The sequence below is a fragment of the Oncorhynchus tshawytscha genome, linkage group LG10, assembly GCF_018296145.1.
Source record: "Oncorhynchus tshawytscha isolate Ot180627B linkage group LG10, Otsh_v2.0, whole genome shotgun sequence".
NCBI classification, from domain to species: domain Eukaryota; kingdom Metazoa; phylum Chordata; class Actinopteri; order Salmoniformes; family Salmonidae; genus Oncorhynchus; species Oncorhynchus tshawytscha.
In genome coordinates this window covers 74,306,567-74,325,785 of record NC_056438.1, presented here as the reverse complement: position 1 = coordinate 74,325,785, position 19,219 = coordinate 74,306,567, and the positions used below count along the sequence as shown (strand labels likewise).

At 40.5% G+C, this 19,219-nt stretch overlaps 1 pseudogene; it reads right to left on the bottom strand.

Moving 5' to 3' along the window:
• Positions 1–4,889: 4,889 nt before the first annotated feature.
• On the bottom strand, positions 4,890–18,601 carry LOC112260877 (annotated as a pseudogene).
• Positions 18,602–19,219: the final 618 nt, after the last annotated feature.

The window sequence follows — 19,219 nt, the reverse complement described above, 5'->3', positions numbered from 1 at the left end:
AAAATAATTGAAGTACATAAATATTAGGAAGAGCAATGTCGAAATGGAATAGACTAAAATACAGTAGAATAGAATACAGTAGATACAGTTGGTCGGAAGTTTACATACACCTTAGCCAAATACATTTAAACTCAGTTTTTCACAGTTCCTGACATTTAATCCTAGTCAAAATTCCCTGTCTAACGTCAGCTAGGATCACCACTTTATTTTAAGAATGTGAAATGTCAGAATAATAGTAGAGAGAATGATTTATTTCAGCTTTTATTTCTTTCATCACATTCCCAGTGGGTCAGAAGTTTACATACACTCAATTAGTATTTGGTAGCATTGCCTTTAAATTATTTAACTTGGGTCAAACATTTTGGGTAGCCTTCCACAAGCTTCCCACAATAAGTTGGGGGAATTTTGGCCTATTCCTCCTGACAGAGCTGGTGTAACTGAGTCAGGTTTGTAGGCCTCCTTGCTCGCACACACTTATTCAGTTCTGCCGACAAATGTTCTAGTTCATACAGGTCTTAGGGGAAAAGCCTAGTTTCTTCAGCCTGCTGAGGTTGAAGAGGCACCATTGCACCTTCTTCACCACGCTGTCTGTGTGAAGGGACCATTTCAGGTTGTCAGTGATTTGCACGCCGAGGGACTTTAATCTTTTGAACCTCTCCACTGCAGCCCCATCGACGTGGATGGGGGCGTGTTCTCTCTACTTCCTCCTTTAGTCCATAATCTGCTATCAGCTCCTTCCTTTTGTTGAGGGAGAAGTTATTTTCCTGGTACCTCTCTCCACAAGTGCTCTCACCTCCCCATGTAGGCTGTATCATTGTTGTTGGTAATCAGGCCTACCACTGTTGTGTCATCAGCAAACTTGCTGATTGAGTTGGATACGTGCATGGACAGCAGTCATGTGTGAAAAGGGAGTACAGGAGGGGCGTGAGAATGTACCCCTGTGTTTGCCTGTGTTGAGGATGCGTGGCAGAGGTGTGTTGCCTACTTCACCACTTGGGGTTGGCCCGTCCGGAAGTCCATGACCCAGTTGCACAAGGAGGGGCATTCCTGCATCTGCAGGAACCCCTATTTATACTTATATTGGTCAATGTTTAAGCTAGGACAGGCAGGAGACTGGGGCGCTCCAGTACGTGGCATTAATGCACAATAACGTTGGATGCCAGCTGCCGATAAACCCCACACAAGACGGGGCGGGTCTACAATGGTAGCTAGCTAACCATACAACGGTAGACGGTGTCCTTCGCCCCTGCTTATCTGGCACTGTTTTCCCACAGTTCTGACGGTGAGGGCAGGTGTTCGGCAGGCAGGAGCGTAAGGACACTGTGTGCTAGCTTAGCCAGCTAGTCTTCCCAGTAGACAGCAGGCGGGAGGCAGGGGCGACACCGTGTCCTAGCTAGCTAACTAGCAAGCTAAATGCATCATGCATCATACAGGCCAGATTTCTGTATTTTGAAAGTTACAATCTTGATAACTTAATTGCTGACATGCAAAATGTTGTTGGACTATATCAACAATGGACTAATGAAAGAAATATAAACACTTAAAAAAAAAAAAAATGCTGTCAGAGTGCAGTATACCTGCAGGACACTGCAATATAACTGCACTTCATGATGACAGAAGTGAGAGTTACGGGGTGATAGTCATTTAGTTCAGTTACCTTTGCTTTCTTGGGAACAGGAACAATATTGTACATCTTGAAGCAAGTGGGGCAACAGACTGGGATAGGGAGAGATTGAATATGTCTGTAAATTCTCCAGCCAGCCTGTCTGCACATGCTCTGAAGTCACAGTTTGGGATGCCATCTGAGCCGGAAGCATTGCGAGGGTTAACACGCTTAAAATGATTTTCTCACGTCGAGAGCACACAGTCCTCATGAAAGTCCGTGGCTCGATGTTGTTTTCCTCGAAGCGGGCAAAGAAGGTGTTTAGTTCGTCCAGAGCGAGGCATCTGTGTCTGTTTTTGTAATCCGTGATTGTCTGGAGTCCCTGCCACATACATCTCATGTCTGAGCAGTTGGATTGCCACTCCACCTTGTCCCCGTCTAATAAATACATTTAATGTAGGACAACGTGACAAAAATAATCAATTTGACCTGTCGTATCATATGGTCTCATTATAATACAGAAAATGTTGGCTTTCTCAAAATAACAGTACACCATATTTTGCGTTGACTGCAGGCTACAGCTAGTAAAGCCAGACAACGGCATCTCCGAAAACGTTTGATGCTTACCTCATGTAGTACATGTTGTTTTGAATCAGTAGGTTATTTATCTTCTCAAAAAATGTATGTTAATTTAATGTAAATAACTGGGATTAGGGTGGTCCACAAACAAAGTTTATTGGTTAATTATTTGTTCATTTAATACATCGGCAACTTTTTTTTTACTGTTTATTCAGTTTTACACATCACACACAATTAGACCACACAATGTAAACAACACAATGTAAACAATATAAATAATATACTCAACAATGATTTATTTTAAGTATAAAGACTTAAAGACAAGTTATATACACACAGGGCAGAAGGGTACAAAGGTTAAAGGGTAATCTGTAGTTCAACACCCGGTCACTGTTCCTGTAATCAGCCGATTGGTGGAGGGTGGAGAAATGCAACCACTCACATTCACGACCACAAAGACTGACCATTAACTGGGCCAAAATGTAAGTTTACAATGGTGTTTTTAAGAAAGGGAGCAAAATAAGCATACGTTTTAGGGTCTGACGGGGCAAGAGGCACAAGTTACATTCTTCAAGCATTGATGGACACACATCACCAATCTCAAGGCCTACCCCCACCACACACATAAAAACACCCCTCCAACCAGTAAGTCAGAGGTGTAATGTGGTGAGGTTGGACCCACGTGTAGAGAAGAGACCAGATGAGGAATCAGTGGTTATGGATGAACCTAATACTTAACTGAGATACGGTAGCCGAAGGATCATGAAAACTCTCTCAGGAAACAAACGCACACTGTAAACAATTCATAATTCATAATAGGACACACCTGAATGTAATTAATGTCTCCAGGACAGTCTCTGGCGCCCTCTGGTGACAGGTTGAACCATGACAAGAGGGAAGTCAAATACATATCCATTTTGTTTTAATAAGAATGCCATCAGAAGGTGGACTGTTCATAGTAAGACCGGTATGGAGCCTAAGTTTCATAAAACAGTATGGAGTTCCCACGTGTACTCAATGTAATGTCTTATTTATAAGATGGGGGAACCACCATCTTCCGGTTCTGGAGTACTAGCCATCTAGTTGAAAGAGTGCTATAAAGATGGTTGCCTATGGGTAGTACTACAAAAATGGCTGTAAGGGGAGACGGATCTATGACACTGCCATATCAGAGATCAGAGATATTAACATTTAAATGTTAATTCCAACCTGACAGTTTATGACAGTCCCAAAACATATGAAACAGTGTGATTCTGTTTTACATCAAACACAAGTAGGATCAAAATCGGAGAATATTCTTCCAAGTTTGGCCCCGGACTAGTGGATACACTGAACCACCTTGAATTGGATGAGGCTGTGTCTAGTGCTAAAAGAGGAAGATGGAATCCTGTGTAGCACAGATTACAATAGTCTTTAAAGGTAACAAAGATGGGTTCTGTAATTCATTAATGAATGCATATGTGTCTGAAATTGCACCCTTAGGAAGCTTGATTAACTCTCCATAGCTGTACTTGCAGGCCTAATGGGTAATCCAGGTGTGTTAGCTAACAAAGTATTTTCATCCACAAAATATTCCTGACAGATTCACAAGACTATAGCATTGGAATGGTGTGATGCTGCCAGGGGTGTAACCAACATAAAGACCAAATAAAATAACAAATAATTAACTAGGCAACTCCGTTAAGAACAAATTCTTATTTACAATGACAGCCTACCCTGCACAACACTGGGCTAATTGTGCTCCACCCTATCACGGCCAGATGTGATGCACCCTGGATTCAAACTGCACTCTTGCACTGAGATGCAGTGTCTTAGACCACTGCACCACTCGGGAGCCCAAAGGAGGAGAAGAGAGAATTGACTCATCTCCTGTGGCCTACATTTAATAATAACACTACATGCCATTTAGCATACAATTGTATCCAAAGCAATTTACAGTCACGCATACATTTAACTTTCGGGTGGTCGTGGGAATCAAACCCACTGTCCTAGCACTGCAAGCTCCAAGCTCTACCAACTGAGCGACAGAGGAACACAAGCAGAAACCCAGGGAATATGAGAGGTTCAGAGAAATGCTGCTTGTCTCCTGCACTTCTACTCACAGAATCAGATTCAGAATCACAACCACCTTTCCTCACCAAGCACATTTACATGTACCAGGGATTTGACCTGGTGAAATGGTGCTGACAATTCAATAAACAGACCGAATGTAGAAATAATAATGTACACAAACAGTATACACACACAACATAAACATATATAGTATGAACAATTACATGTAATAATGTATTTAATTAGACAATAATAATATCAAGAATAAACATAAGTATGGTGGTAATAAATGCATGGGGGTAAAATATATTACAATGAAGGAAGTACTGCAGTGGCAAAGTTCAAATTGGCATGTTTAGTGGTGCATATAATATAGAAATGTACATATAATATTTAACAATACAGCATATTACATTGTTTATGGTGTGAACCATTCCCATAAAGACTCCAATGCAGGTAAGATCTGTTCAGTTCAGTTCATTTGGCTTAATCTTGTAGTCTTTCTAAAGTCTAAAGTTACATTTTGAAATTACCACCCCAAAAACATTTCCAGTATGTATAGTTAGTATCAGTCCAAATCTAAGTGGTATCAGGATCAAAGGTATGTCTCTTCACTCTTGTCTTTGTCCTCCGTCTCTTGTATGCTGTATTTTTCACAATCTCTGTTGTCTTTGTCCTCTTGTTATATTTCTTATACCATCTCTGTTGTCTTTGTCCTCTTGTTATATTTCTTATACCATCTCTGTTGTCTTTGTCCTCTTGTTATATTTCTTATACCATCTCTGTTGTCTTTGTCCTCTTGTTATATTTCTTATACCATCTCTGTTGTCTTCATCATGGTCACTATCCAACAACACAACACCCTTTACACTTTATATCATCTCTAGGCCTATTGCTTTCATTCCCATTCCACGTGTCATAAATATCGAGTTTGTTCCCATTCCTCATCAATATTGACTTCGTTCCCATTCCACGTGTCATCAATACCGCAATACCACGTGTCATCAATACCGCTTTCCTTCCCATGCCTTAACACAATCTCTATGAATGATTCTCCATGTAGAGCGAGTAAAACGTTGTCATTACAACTGAGCCTCTTGTCCTTCTCCTCAGAGCACTGGTCAGCAAGCTTCCTGCATCTCCTCCTGCAGAGGTAAGGGATGATTAACACCTGAAGAGATCTAGTGGCACACCCTATTATTAACATTGGTTTATTCAAGCCTCAAATAACTGATACGTAAGAGATAATCAACGAGGAGCTATGCGTTCTATGGAAAATAAGGGAACGACGTGGAAGGTGTGTTACACAACGCGCTAGCGAAGTGGACTGACCTTCCACGCAGTGTTGCCAACTTCTCAGTAAGGAAAGTAGCTATTGGCTGTCCTAAAAGTTGCTAGAAGTTGCTAAATGACGTCATTGCCTAATTTGCATAATCAGCATGAAATTGTGATGGACGCTGTAGGAGAGAGGAATAACGTCGTGGGAGAGAAAAAGTGAGTAAAAAAACACCCTAAATATGATTAGAACTACAAATGAACTTTCTTCTGTTGATTCTTGGGTTTTTTTATGACACAATTCCAACCCTCCTCCTTTATCCTGGCTTGGGACCGGCAAAAGTCACCCAAAAGAGACACTCTGGCGGAGTTACTTCGTTTTTATTTAAATTTTTTGTTTTTTTGTTTCGTTTTCTTAATTTGGTTTGGTTTTTAACCTCATGGTCCACTTAGTAGCCTAAAACAAGTCACAGTAAAACATGAACATTTTTAACCATAACATTTAAAAAAAAATTTTTTGTATACAATCTAAATGGACAATATAAAAAACGGTCAATGGCAATGTGAGAAAATTATGGTAACTATTATGTCCCTAATTCAGGTTAATTGTTTTCATTTATGTAAGCCAGGGCGGGATCAGCCAGCTGCGGCTTCCCACATGCCCGATTAATTTGCAGTCTGTATGCAGAGGGGTGAACATCTCCTGCTCTGACTGCAGCTGGGAGGGACTGCTGCGCGAGGACTGGGCCGCCTGTGAGTGCTTTGGGACAGGGGTGGGGCCCACGGCAGCACCCGCTGCTCGTTTAGAAGAGTAAGAATGATACGTGCTTTCACGTCAGTCTCCAAAAGTCTCCAATAACACCAGAAAAAGTCGCTAGATTTGTCGCAAGACCCTTTTTTGAAAATGTGTCGCTTAGAGGGGTCTGAAAACTCGCTAAATATAGCGACAAAGTCGCTAAGTTGGCAACTATGCTTCCACAGAGTTGCATTACTTTCTAGAGCCCCGATTTGATTATCCCTTTTATACCACGGCTATAATTGAACACATTTTCCGCTAGACATTTGTTCATTTGCTGGTAAAAATGTGTTCATCATCCACTGAAGTACAGTAGCTTGCAAGTTCACTAGATAGCTAAAGTAGTTGCCGTGGTAACCAAACAGACTTGCTAGTTTAGCTAACCAAACCATCAGTCCTAGCTTGCCCCACATAGCCTGGTTCCTCTCTAAGTTTCTTCCTAGGTTCTGGCCTTTCTAGGGAGTTTTTCCTCGCCACCGTGCTACACCTGCATTGCTTGCTGTTTGGGGTTTTAGGCTGGGTTTCTGTACAGCACTTTGAGATATCAGCTGATGTACGAAGGGCTATATAAATACATTTGATTTGATTAGCTTGCCATTATGAAAATCAAATTCAACAAATGTCAATAATGTTTCCAATTCGACTTTTGCTTTCAAAAGCAGCTCAAAAATAAAACATGTAAGAATGAACTATAGCCATTGAATTCTACCGTGCATTATAGGGAATTATCCAATGGGTGGGTCTAATACTGATTGGTCAAATCCGTATTCCAGCCGGTGTCTATTCCACAAATTCCCACCGGCTAAATCTATTACTTTAAAATGTATTTTTACTCTGTTCCATCTGACTGCACAATCCACTGTCTCATCAGCCCAGCCAGGCAATTTATGAACTTGATCTCCACTATAAAAATTATATTCAGCTAGTTTGCTGTCTTTCCAGCTTCAGTTTGAAGTGATTGTGTTAGCTGTGTTGTTGGCTACATACAAATCATTAAAATCCAGACAGAAAATATTTACACAAGAAGCAATCTAATATCACACAGTCAAAACTCTCTGTTGTTTGGTTAAGTTCACCATTCTGCGATTCTCACTGTTAATAAACATCTGTCGTTTGAACAACAGTGTCCTGGCAAGAAAGCATATGTTTGTTCTATGCAAGGCAAAAGCACATATCATAATAAGCTCATTGTTAGGGATGTATTCAAAATAAATGTCACTAGAAAACAACTCAAACAAACGCAAATGCAGCTAATTTGCTGTTATTCTGGCTGCACTGTTCGACTGTTCGACATGACTGTAAGTTAGCTGTAGCTGGCTAGCTAGCAAGCAAGGGATAATAATGTTGCCAGCCAGTATGGCAATGGAAAATTTAGAAAGAACGACTAGGTTGCATCCATAGATACAGAACAAAAAGACTTAACGACTGGGTCGTGTCTCTGGCAAACGAACGAATGACCAGGCGGCTTGGGTAGCAACCCTAGATTTGACTCGGGACTAAATCTTGAGGAAGGATGAAGTAGTATGAATAAATCAATCAAAATAATGTTTTTAATGAAAATATGTAAATTATTATTTGGTAACCCGTTGTAAAAAAGTAATAATGCCCGAGAATCTGGTGTTTGAAGGATATATATTGCACAGTTTGCCGGCCTTCAACAAAACAACACCCATGCCAATATATCCTCCAAACACCGGCTTCTTGGGCCACATCACTTAAATAATGCACGCCCTAGAATGCCCTTCAAGCCAATCAGAAACAAGTATTCATCAATGCCATGGTATAAAATATAATATACAGTAAGTACATCCATACCCCAAGAGAAGTAACTGGCAGCCTGGGCGCCTCTTTGATTCACGTAAGCATTGTATTCCTTCCTCCAATAAGAAACCATTTACTTGAAGGCTAAGAGAGAAAGAGAATGGAGGATTCATGAGTGGAACAGTAACACTGAAACAAATATAAGAACACAGACAATGATAGTATTGTAGGTTGGACTCACATTATGTCCTTCAGGTTGGAACAGGCCTGGCTGAGACTGACTACACTGATAATATAGTAGGTTGGACTCACATTATGTCCTTCAGGTTGGAACAGGCCTGGCTGAGACTGACTACACTGATAATATAGTAGGTTGAACTCACATTATGTCCTTCAGGTTGGAACAGGCCTGGCTGAGACTGACTACACTGATAATATAGTAGGTTGAACTCACATTATGTCCTTCAGGTTGGAACAGGCCTGGCTGAGACTGACTACACTGATAATATAGTAGGTTGGATTCACATTACGTCCTTCAGGTTGGAACAGGCCTGGCTGAGACTGACTACACTGATAATATAGTAGGTTGAACTCACATTATGTCCTTCAGGTTGGAACAGGCCTGGCTGAGACGGATTACACTGATAATATAGTAGGTTGAACTCCTTCAGGTTGGAACAGGCCTTGAGACTGACTCACTGATAATATAGTAGGTTGGATTCAGGGTTGGAACAGGCCTGGCTGAGATAATATAGTAGGTTGAACTCACATTATGTCCTTCAGGTTGGAACAGGCCTGGCTGAGACGGATTACACTGGCAGCACACCTCTCTGTCAAGCTGCTCACCAACAGAACTATTTCACCCAGAGAGGTTTGAGAGTGTAGCAGGGAGATTAGTTCATCAGCATGCTCATCCCACTCTGGCCTGGTAGAGGTCATTCATGTGACACAAACATAGACACAGACACCATTAAAATCTTTTGACATATTTTTGTTTGCGTGCAGATATGTAATAGTTTGGCCGGGATTCAATCTGAGGTGTGTTATAGAGCAGAGCACTAGACAGCATCGTTTTCAAAGCAACTTCACTACCATTGGCAGAGACCGCATTCATAATACACAGCAGATGTTGGCTCAAGTGTAAATGACCTTTAAGGCTCATTGTCAGCTGTCCAGTGTGCATCTCTATAACCGTGTGTGTGTGTGTGTGTGTGTGTGTGTGTGTGTGTGTGTGTGTGTGCGCGTGCGCGCGTGTGCTGCGTGCTGAGATTTAAATTGAAGACAGTAGTCTTTACTTCTGCTTCAGAGTTTGACATAGCTGATGGATGCGTCTACAGTCAAATACATCATCGCCGTATAGGGACATCTCAATGCTGCTGAGTGCTGACTGTTGACCTTCACGCTCTACGCCGCATCTGAGAGGCCCGTCTATGTGTAACCTGTACACATGAATGTATACCAATGAATGTTTATTCACTGTCTGGCTACAGTATGTTGAGAAAAGTTAATCACTATATGGCAGCAAGTCACATAAATTATATGAAATGCAATTAAACATTTTTTTTTTTAAATCACCCGTGAGAGTTTCAAGGTTCAATTTGAGATTTTCAAAATATGGAATATTTAGGAAGTATAATTTATTAGTCTCCCTTTACGTTAACCTACAATTGTTTGTAGGGTAGAGGAATGGGCCCTCGTCAGCCACACGCCTCACTCTCAACCTGTCATCAGGAGCAAAACAACATCTTTCACTGTACTACTCCAAACCTTATATGAGGAAGATAAACTGTAGTTTATTTGTGATATAATATTACTTACTTAGTGATGTCATAGATAAACTAGAGTTCAACAAGTACAATAATGTCTTAACTACAGCTATTGGATTGTGTTCGCTCACTGAGTTGAAACCTAGGCATTAGTACAGCTATAGGATTGTGTTCGCTCACTGAGTTGAAACCTAGGCATTAGTACAGCTATAGGATTGTGTTCGCTCACTGAGTTGAAACCTAGGCATTAGTACAGCTATAGGATTGTGTTCGCTCACTGAGTTGAAACCTAGGCATTAGTACAGCTATAGGATTGTGTTCGCTCACTGAGTTGAAACCTAGGCATTAGTACAGCTATAGGATTGTGTTCGCTCACTGAGTTGAAACCTAGGCATTAGTACAGCTATAGGATTGTGTTCGCTCACTGAGTTGAAACCTAGGCATTAGTACAGCTATAGGATTGTGTTCGCTCACTGAGTTGAAACCTAGGCATTAGTACAGCTATAGGATTGTGTTCGCTCACTGAGTTGAAACCTAGGCATTAGTACAGCTATAGGATTGTGTTTGCTCACTGAGTTGAAACCTAGGCATTAGCATGGGACGTCTTCAGGTCTCAGAAAGGGTTCCTCATCACTTGTGTGCTTCAACGAATCATCTCCATAACACGTACAATAAATAAAGATATCCGCTGTGAAATGTGTGATTTGGCGGTATGAGAGATGTGGAATTATACTTACTTCACTCCAGTCAAACTGTAGCCAGATGTTCTGATAGAGTCACAGATCATTTTCATCTCTGGCACTTTTAACCAAAGAACAATTTGGGGAGCTCTTCAAAAACAAGAGATTAATAAATATATATATATTGCATGAATAATTGAATTGACAAGATGCGTACTGTAAACACAAGATACAACACAGAAAATGACTTTCACAAACAAAACCTCTTCATCCACTCGAGGCAGTTATTCAAATATGAACTTTTCAGAAATCATCTGTACAACTGTTAGTCAAATTCAATCAAATACACATTTCTACATTCATTTCAACTGAAAACCAAAATACAACTGATATTAAAAGATACTCACCTCACTCCATCTTTCTGTAGCTGGCCACTCAAAGCAACATTCCCACAACTATGAAGCCTGAGGAAACAGTGATAAGTCATATTCTTGACAATTTAATATACAGTATTATTGTGGAAATTATGTATTGTTCAACTTTGGTAACACTTCCCATAAATAATCTCCATTAATATCCTCATAATGCATTAAGCACATTTATAATGCCTTATGATCAATGCATAAAGCATTGTGATGCATGACATACAGTAGTTGCTAATAACTGCTCACAAACATCTACCATAGGACTACATTTCACTGACACGTTAGTCATTTAGCAGAAGCTCTTATCCAGAGTCACTGACAGCTAGTACATTCACACTAGTTGCGACAACCACATATCACATGTCAGAGTAGGTAAAACTTGCAAGGCAAGTGCAAGTTTTTCCATAGGTTTACAAATGCTTTCATAAGAATGACCACGTTCATATAGCATTATGATCAAGGCTGTATAATGTCTTATGAAGCAAAGTGTTATAATGCCCTATAGAAAAAGCTCAACAGGAAAGGAAATATTGCATTATACAGTACATGCTCATTCAGGGCTGGGCTGTATTGTCAACAGATCTTCAGTTTCTGGTTAATTTCTTGCATGGAATAGCCTGACGAGTTTCAGAAGAAAGTATTTTGTTTCCGGCCATTTTGAGCCTGTAATCGAACCCACAAATGCTGATGCTCCAGATACTCAACTAGTCTAAAGAAGACCAGTTTTTTTGCTTCTTTAATCAGACCAACAGTTTTCAGCTGTGCTAACAATGATTGCAAAAGGGTTTTCTAATGATCAATCAGCCTTTTAAAATGATAAACTTGGATTGCTAACACAACGTGCCATTGGAACACAGGAGTGATGGTTGCTGATAATGGGCCTCTGTACACCTATGTAGATATTCCATTAAAAATCTGCCGTTTCCAGCTACAATAGTAATTTACTACAACAACAATGTCTAGACTGTATTTCTGATCAATTTGATGTTATTTTAATGGATAAAAAATGTGCTTTTCTTTCAAAAACAAGGACATTTCTAAGTGACCCAAAACTTTTGATCGGTAGCTTGAGGCATTCTGCTGCCTGCCCTTTTCAAAGACAATCAATTCAATTTAATATTGTATGATATATAATCAGTTGATTGGGAGCTAAAATTAAAGTTCAGACTTACTTTATCAGATCCAAGACTCCATGTGCCTTACTGATGAGGGACATGAATTTGTCAGCTGTATTGCTGGTGATGGACTTCACTCCAATTTGAACTTTTCTGGTTTTGTGTTTAGTGAGAGCAACAAGCAAGTCCTGTACTTTCTCATCAGAGAAGTTGGTGTTACGCAGACTGAAATATACAGAAAAATTGGAGTTAGGCAAAGAAAACACAATTTTAAAAGAGAGAGAACATAAACAGACCCTCTAAAAACATCCATATGGTAACAGAAACATGAATAGTAAATGTAATTTCTCTTTATCAAACACATATATGAATCTGGTTATCAAACTTAATGAAGGATATTTGTTGAAAGTTTGTGTGAACCATCACTAATAACAGACTAGTGTGGTTTGAATAATGTTGTTTCAAAGTAGTAAACTGATGGTAGAAAAGTTATTGAGAAATGATTATTCATATAATTGGTATGAATTGGTCTGAGGTTGTTAATGTAGAGATGCAGTAAATTAAACTGGAAAACTGTTTATGCTGCTCTGTACCATCACTCACTCATATATCCTTATGTACATATTCTTTATCCCCTTACACTGTGTATAAGACAGTAGTTTTGGAATTGTTAGTTAGATTACTTGTTGGTTATTACTGCATTGTCGGAACTAGAAGCACAAGCATTTCGCTACACTCGCATTAACATCTGCTAACCATGTGTATGTGACAAATAAAATTTGATTTGATTTGGTGAATAATGTTTGATATTACAGTAAAGATCATGTGATTCTTACTCCAGCTCCAAACTCTTTCCTTCTCCCAGCGCTGTCAACAGACCATCTAAATCATCATCGGCTAGGTCGTCCACCTGCAACCTACAAACAGTGTCCCAAAAAAACATCAAGTGACTGATATGTCAGAAAGAATTAATCGAAGAGTTAAAATTGTTTAAAAATATATATATAAAACAGGTTGTTTGAATCCTGGATGCTGATTGGTTGATAGCAGGGAATTATTCACATTAATTCCCACAAAATGCCATGATGCCTTAATTCCATTTAAAGTATCAATGTGCATCCACTTTCCTGTAGCCCAGACAGGCATTCATAAACTTAATCCCCCCAGGAAAACGTTTCTAGACATCATTTCCACGTGCTTCTTGCCTGGTTTGGTACAGCTGGGGTTAATAACATAAACCTTGCTGTGTGCCTAACCAACATGTTGCATTTATTTGTTAGCTCCCCCGGGTGAATTCATTTATCTGCATCATTATAATGGATAAATCCAAATAAATTGCAATACTGAAACAAAGGTAAAACAAATGAAAATGCACATAGTTTGTCGTCATTTCAGCTGCTTGATGTGATCGTGTGTATGCTAGCTAGATAGCTAACTAAAGCTAAGGAGAAGTAACACTTGCCTAGCAATCTTCCATGACTATATTATTAACTTGGCAATCAGCTGGATTTTGCCTATTTATAAATGATTTATTAAATAATGATATATTTAAGTTCATGTCTCATCATCATTAAACCTGTGCTAGCTAGCTAGATGCCATTGATTTTGGCTTCGCCCTCGGCCGAAGAACATCCCTTAGGTCGGGAGTTGTCACACGATAATCCCTGGGTTCTCATGGTTTATTACTTAAATATCCATTATGGAAATGATCTCCCTTGGCTCCAATGATGAGCTTGCAGGAGAAACTGAGCATAATTCAGTTTACATTATTTATTCAAAATCAAAAACATTGGTAAAAATAGGCTATCTACATTAAAGGGACAAGCAACAATACTCACTCACACAAGAGCTTTACATTTCTGCAACGCTGGCAGAAGGATTTTCATGTTCTCTGCAGTTAAATTGCACCCACTCAGTTCAAGACATTCGATAGACTGGCAATACATCAACACCCAACAGTCTGTTTTCTTCAGGGGACTTCCTGACATGTTAATGTCTGTGTATGTTTCCATGGCTTCTTTAACAAAATCATCTGCATGGAGCTCATATAGACAATGAAATGTGAAAAGCTGCATTGTACGTCTAACGATTTGATCCTCCTTTCCTTTTTCAATGACTTCCAGAATAAAATGTTTGAGCTGGGTCCAGATTCCTTGAGAACATGAGATGTATTTTTCCTCCAGTCGTTTTGCAACTTCCTTGTTTAAGATGCCAAAGAGAAATTGAACAATGGGCAGGAGGTGAAAGTGTTGCGGTCCATGTCGAACCTTAGAAAATAGCTCTCTAACTTTCTCCTGGGCTTCCTCATCACACAGTAACATGTATGAGAGGGCTGTGAAAAACTCCTGGAAGCTGAGGTGCATGAAGCTGTACATAGTGGTCTGACTTACTCTCTTCTTTTAGAGAAACATACACAAGAAGGGGACTTTGGAAGGATCTGACACTGTCTGTGACACACTATCATGGTGAAATAAGACTTGCTGCTCTTCCATTCCCTGTTCTGCCAGCTTGCCTAGTCCTTGGAGGATAGTAAGAGCTGACTGACCCAAATCCTGACAGTGGTGCTTCAACAGCGTGGCAACAAATTCAACAAAGATGGAGGTGGTGGTCTCCAGCGATTGTATCATCTCTGTGCCTTCATCAAACTGCTCCCTATAAACTGTGCAAATGATCCAGCAGATGACTGGAATGAAACATGCGGTGAAAAGGGTTTCATTTTCCCTCACAGAGTTATAGGCTTGCTGTGAGTGTTGCTTCTGTTTGAAAAACTTCTCAAAGTAGACCTTCACGCCTTCCTCAGAAAAGCCCAATATCTCAGCGTATCTCACTGGATGTTTGACCACTCCAATCAGTTTGACCAACGCTGTGGATCTGGTGGTAACAAGCAGGAAGGACTCGTGCAAGATCTGTTTCCGTATCAGGCCACTCAGTGTCACTTCGGGGGAGCATTGTGTCCACGGGTCCCTGGGAAGGGAGTCTTTAGGTACATCAAGTGAGAATTTGAGCTCATCAAAGCCGTCTACCAGGAAGAGAACCCTCTCAGGAGACTGGTGAAGGACCTGCTTGATCATTGATGATGAACTCTGATCGTAGTCAAGCAGATCCATCAGACTTTTTCTCCCAGTGGCCTGGTTCAGTTCTTTGCACCTCAGGTGAAAAACAAAGTCAAATCGGTCTTCGTAAAGTCTTCCAAACGCCCAGTCAGACATGATCTTCTGACTGGTAAATGACTTGCCAGTTCCAGAGTGGCCCTGCAGTATCACTGTTCTCTGAATGTCTCCGTGCTCGTCTGGATCAAACAGCCTCTCCACTTTGGTACTCTTGTAGGTCTCGCTGTCCCTCTGGTCCATGACTTGATGAAAGTTCTGTCCTCTGGAGCGGATCTCCTCCTCTCTCTCTCTCAGCAGACGGTGTTTCTGGATGATCAGGGGCTCAGTGTAGCGATCATCTAGCTTCACATGTTCTCCAGGGAGAGAGTTGTACTCCTGCACTGTGGCATATTCACCTCTGATGAATTCCTTGTACTTTAGGCTTATTGTGCTTTTGTTCTCTACATGTTGATACAATAACAAAGGCAATTCATCATTTTACAAAACTTTTTCTGTTGAAAACAAACACTGTTTAAATCATATTATTTGAATCATATTAATGTTGATATTTAAAGGTGGAAAAGACATGGCTTACCTTGTTGATCTCCTTGTTTGATGTGGAATTCTATGTAAATTATACAAATGATGAATAAATACCTCAAATTAAAGTGTTATTACAGTACAAGTTTTCACACAAGATGTTGTTGTGGCAGACTCTGACTACAACCTAATAATCCATTAAATGTTAAAACACAACAGTCAGTTTCACCTTTTCCTCTACAAACTGTCTCTCAAGATTACATGTCTGTGTACATCTTCACTCACCCAAATCCTGGACCAGATTAGGTTCATTCTCCCTCAGTATGGAGAGAAAGGTAGATTTCACTTTGTTTCCTCCAGAGTGGAGGGCTTTAAAGAGCTCCCTCATTTTGTCCTCATCAGTTCTGGCAGCACTGATGTTGGAGTACATCTCTTTATGGATCATGCCTTCAGCGAGCAGCTCATCAGCTATAGGCATCACCATGGTGACCCTCTGAATGAGCTGGGACCTGTGTTCATCCACCAACTCAGCATCTATGGAGGGCACAGGTTAAACTTCATTATTATCAAGAATATACAAATTATTTACACTTTAACTGGCACAGCAAGAAGAATAAAAATATCTGGATTTTTTTCTTTCTGCAAAATGTGTATTTAGTCTCAGTAAATGAATTTTTGTTAGCATTGCTTTGATAGATAATGCATTGCAAGCAACTCAACCACGATGCATCTCAACCAGCCAGGTTGAGTTGACCAATTAGAGTATACACATTTTGGATTGGAATTAGCATAGACTTTTTAAATCTAAAAAATGACTTTGTCTTCTTCATTTACTCTACCTTTAATGGAAGATAGGGTACATGAGGATGGATATCACATGTGATACATTTGTGTGTCAAAATATAAATATTAAAATGCATATAAATTAATGCATTTACAGTTTATATGCTTAAAACACAAGTACAATTACATGTACTGAATGATATTGTGAAACACATTGAAGATAACAGACAGACAGTAACTAATTATATGGATTTGAAAGGATTTTTGGATTTGCACAGACAACAAAATCCCATAACAATATTTCTCCATAGTCCATTATCACTAGCTTTGACTTAATAGCATTCCTTTAATGGGCAACTCAACTGCCTGGTAAAGCATATTTCTAAGAGCTCCTAAAATTGTAAAACAACATATTAGTAGTTTAATCAATTCTTAAATTAGGTGTTTGAGGTCAACAACATTTTACAAACATGCAATTTCCCATTTCATACAATATGCCAAATAAAATGTATATGTTTAATTTAATTTGAAATTGGTTTAAAATAACCGCCGGATCGAACTGCCTGTTAAAAAGGTTATAAATGACACATGTCATCTTAGTTGATTATCATCTTGGTTACATGAGTAGGTTACATGCATGTCCCTTGCAAAAAAAATGATTAGGGAAGACTGCAGCATCATAATTCTGCTCAGTTCAATAGCTGACCACAAGATGGTACTGTAGGCTACTACTTTGACATGTCACAGTTAGGAGACACAATAAACACAATCAAGTGGTATGGTATAATAAACAGCAGACTACACACACTACACAAGTTTTGCTGCTAGTAGTTGGTAGAGTTTAGTATTTGAGGGTTTTGGCGTGGGTGATAGTTGTGGATCGGGGTTGGACCCCGCAAGGTTGTGCTGGCCCTTCTGCTGGTGGGGGCAGCTTCAGGTAGTGAACCAAGGTTTAGATGGACCCAGGACGTCACTGAGGACTATGTCAGGACCTATTTACGACGTTCTCATGACTTTCCTTTAACTAGTCCTGAAGTCGTTACGTGAATGTCCCAAGGGAACATTCTCTCTGGGCCCTTTGTGTAATTCCTGGTTTCAGGACCTTCTTGGGTCCAGAGGACGATGACACAACGTCCCAACCATGACACAACGTCCCAACCATGACACAACGTCCCAACCATGACACAACGTCCCAACCATGACACAACGTCCCAACCATGACACAACGTCCCAACCATGACACAATGTCCCAACCATGACACAACGTCCCAACCATGACACAACCTCCCAAGAATGTCCTAAAATCTTCCCAGAGTACGTCCCAGGGACAAAGTGGGAACTAGACAAAACCTCCAGGGGACCATGACACAATGCCCTAAGCATGTTCAAGGGACCATGACACAACAATCCAAAAAAGTCCAAAAAACATCCCCGGGACAAACCGGGAACTAGATAAAACCTCCAGGGTCCATGACACAACGTCCCAAGAACATCCTAAAAACTTCCTTGGACGTCCCAACGACCAAACTGAAACAAGAAATAACCTCTGGAGGACCATGACACAACATCCCAAAAAGGTTTTTAAAACATTTTCATGGATGTCCCCGGAACTATCTGGGAACTAGACAAAACCTCCAAGGGACCATGACACAACGTCCCAAGAACATCCTAAAAACATTCTCGGGGACGTTCCCGGGACCAACCGGGAACTAGACAAATCTTCTAGGAGACCATGACACAACGTCCTGACGACTTTAGGAAACCATTTTTGTGATGTCCCGGGGACGTCCTAACGACTCATTATTGTTTGCAGGGAAGCTTAAAGCTCTCTTCCCGAAACTCTGTTATAAACTACATATAACCTCAGGATTGACTGGAGCTTTAGTAGTGTATTAGTATAGTTCTGTATAGTCTCACCATATCCAAGTCTAACTTACTGTGATCAGACGACTCCATTTTGCTCTCAGGAAAGGTCACACCTCAGCACGAAGTCATCTGTCTCTTCACTGGTTGTCTACTCGGGAAACAATCAGTAAGGTACTGCAATTATATGCCCATGCAATAGATCAAATCAAATCAAATGTATTAATAAAGCCCTCCTTACATCAGCTGATGTCACAAAGTCCTATACAAACCCAGCCTAAAACCCCAACCAGCAAGCAATGCAGGTGTAGAAGCATGGTGGCTAGGAAAAACTCCCTAGAAAGGCCAGAACTTAAGAAGAAACCTAGAGATGAACCAGGCTATGAGGGGTGGCCAGTCCTCTTCTGGCTGTGCCAGGTGGAGATTATAACAGAACATGGCCAAGATGTTCAAATGTTCATAGATGACCAGCAGGGTCAAATAATAATAATCACAGTGGTTGTAGAGGGTGCAACAGGTCAGCACCTCAGGAGTAAATGTCAGTTGACTTTTCATAGCCGATCATTCAGAGTATCTACCTCTCCTGCTGTCTCTAGAGAGTTGAAAACAGCAGGTCTGGGACAGGTAGCACGTCCGGTGAACAGGTCAGGGTTCCATAGCCGCAGGCAGAACAGTTGAAACTGGAGCAGCAGCACGACCAGGTGGACTGGGGACAGCAAGGAGTCATCAAGCCAGGTAGTCCTGAGGCATGGTCCTTTGAAAGAAAGAAAGAAAGAAAGGGAGAAAAAGAGAGAGAGAATTAGAGAGAGCATGCTTAAATTCACACAAGACACCGGATAAGACAGGAGAAGTACTCCAGATATAACAGACTGACCATATCCCCCCGACATAA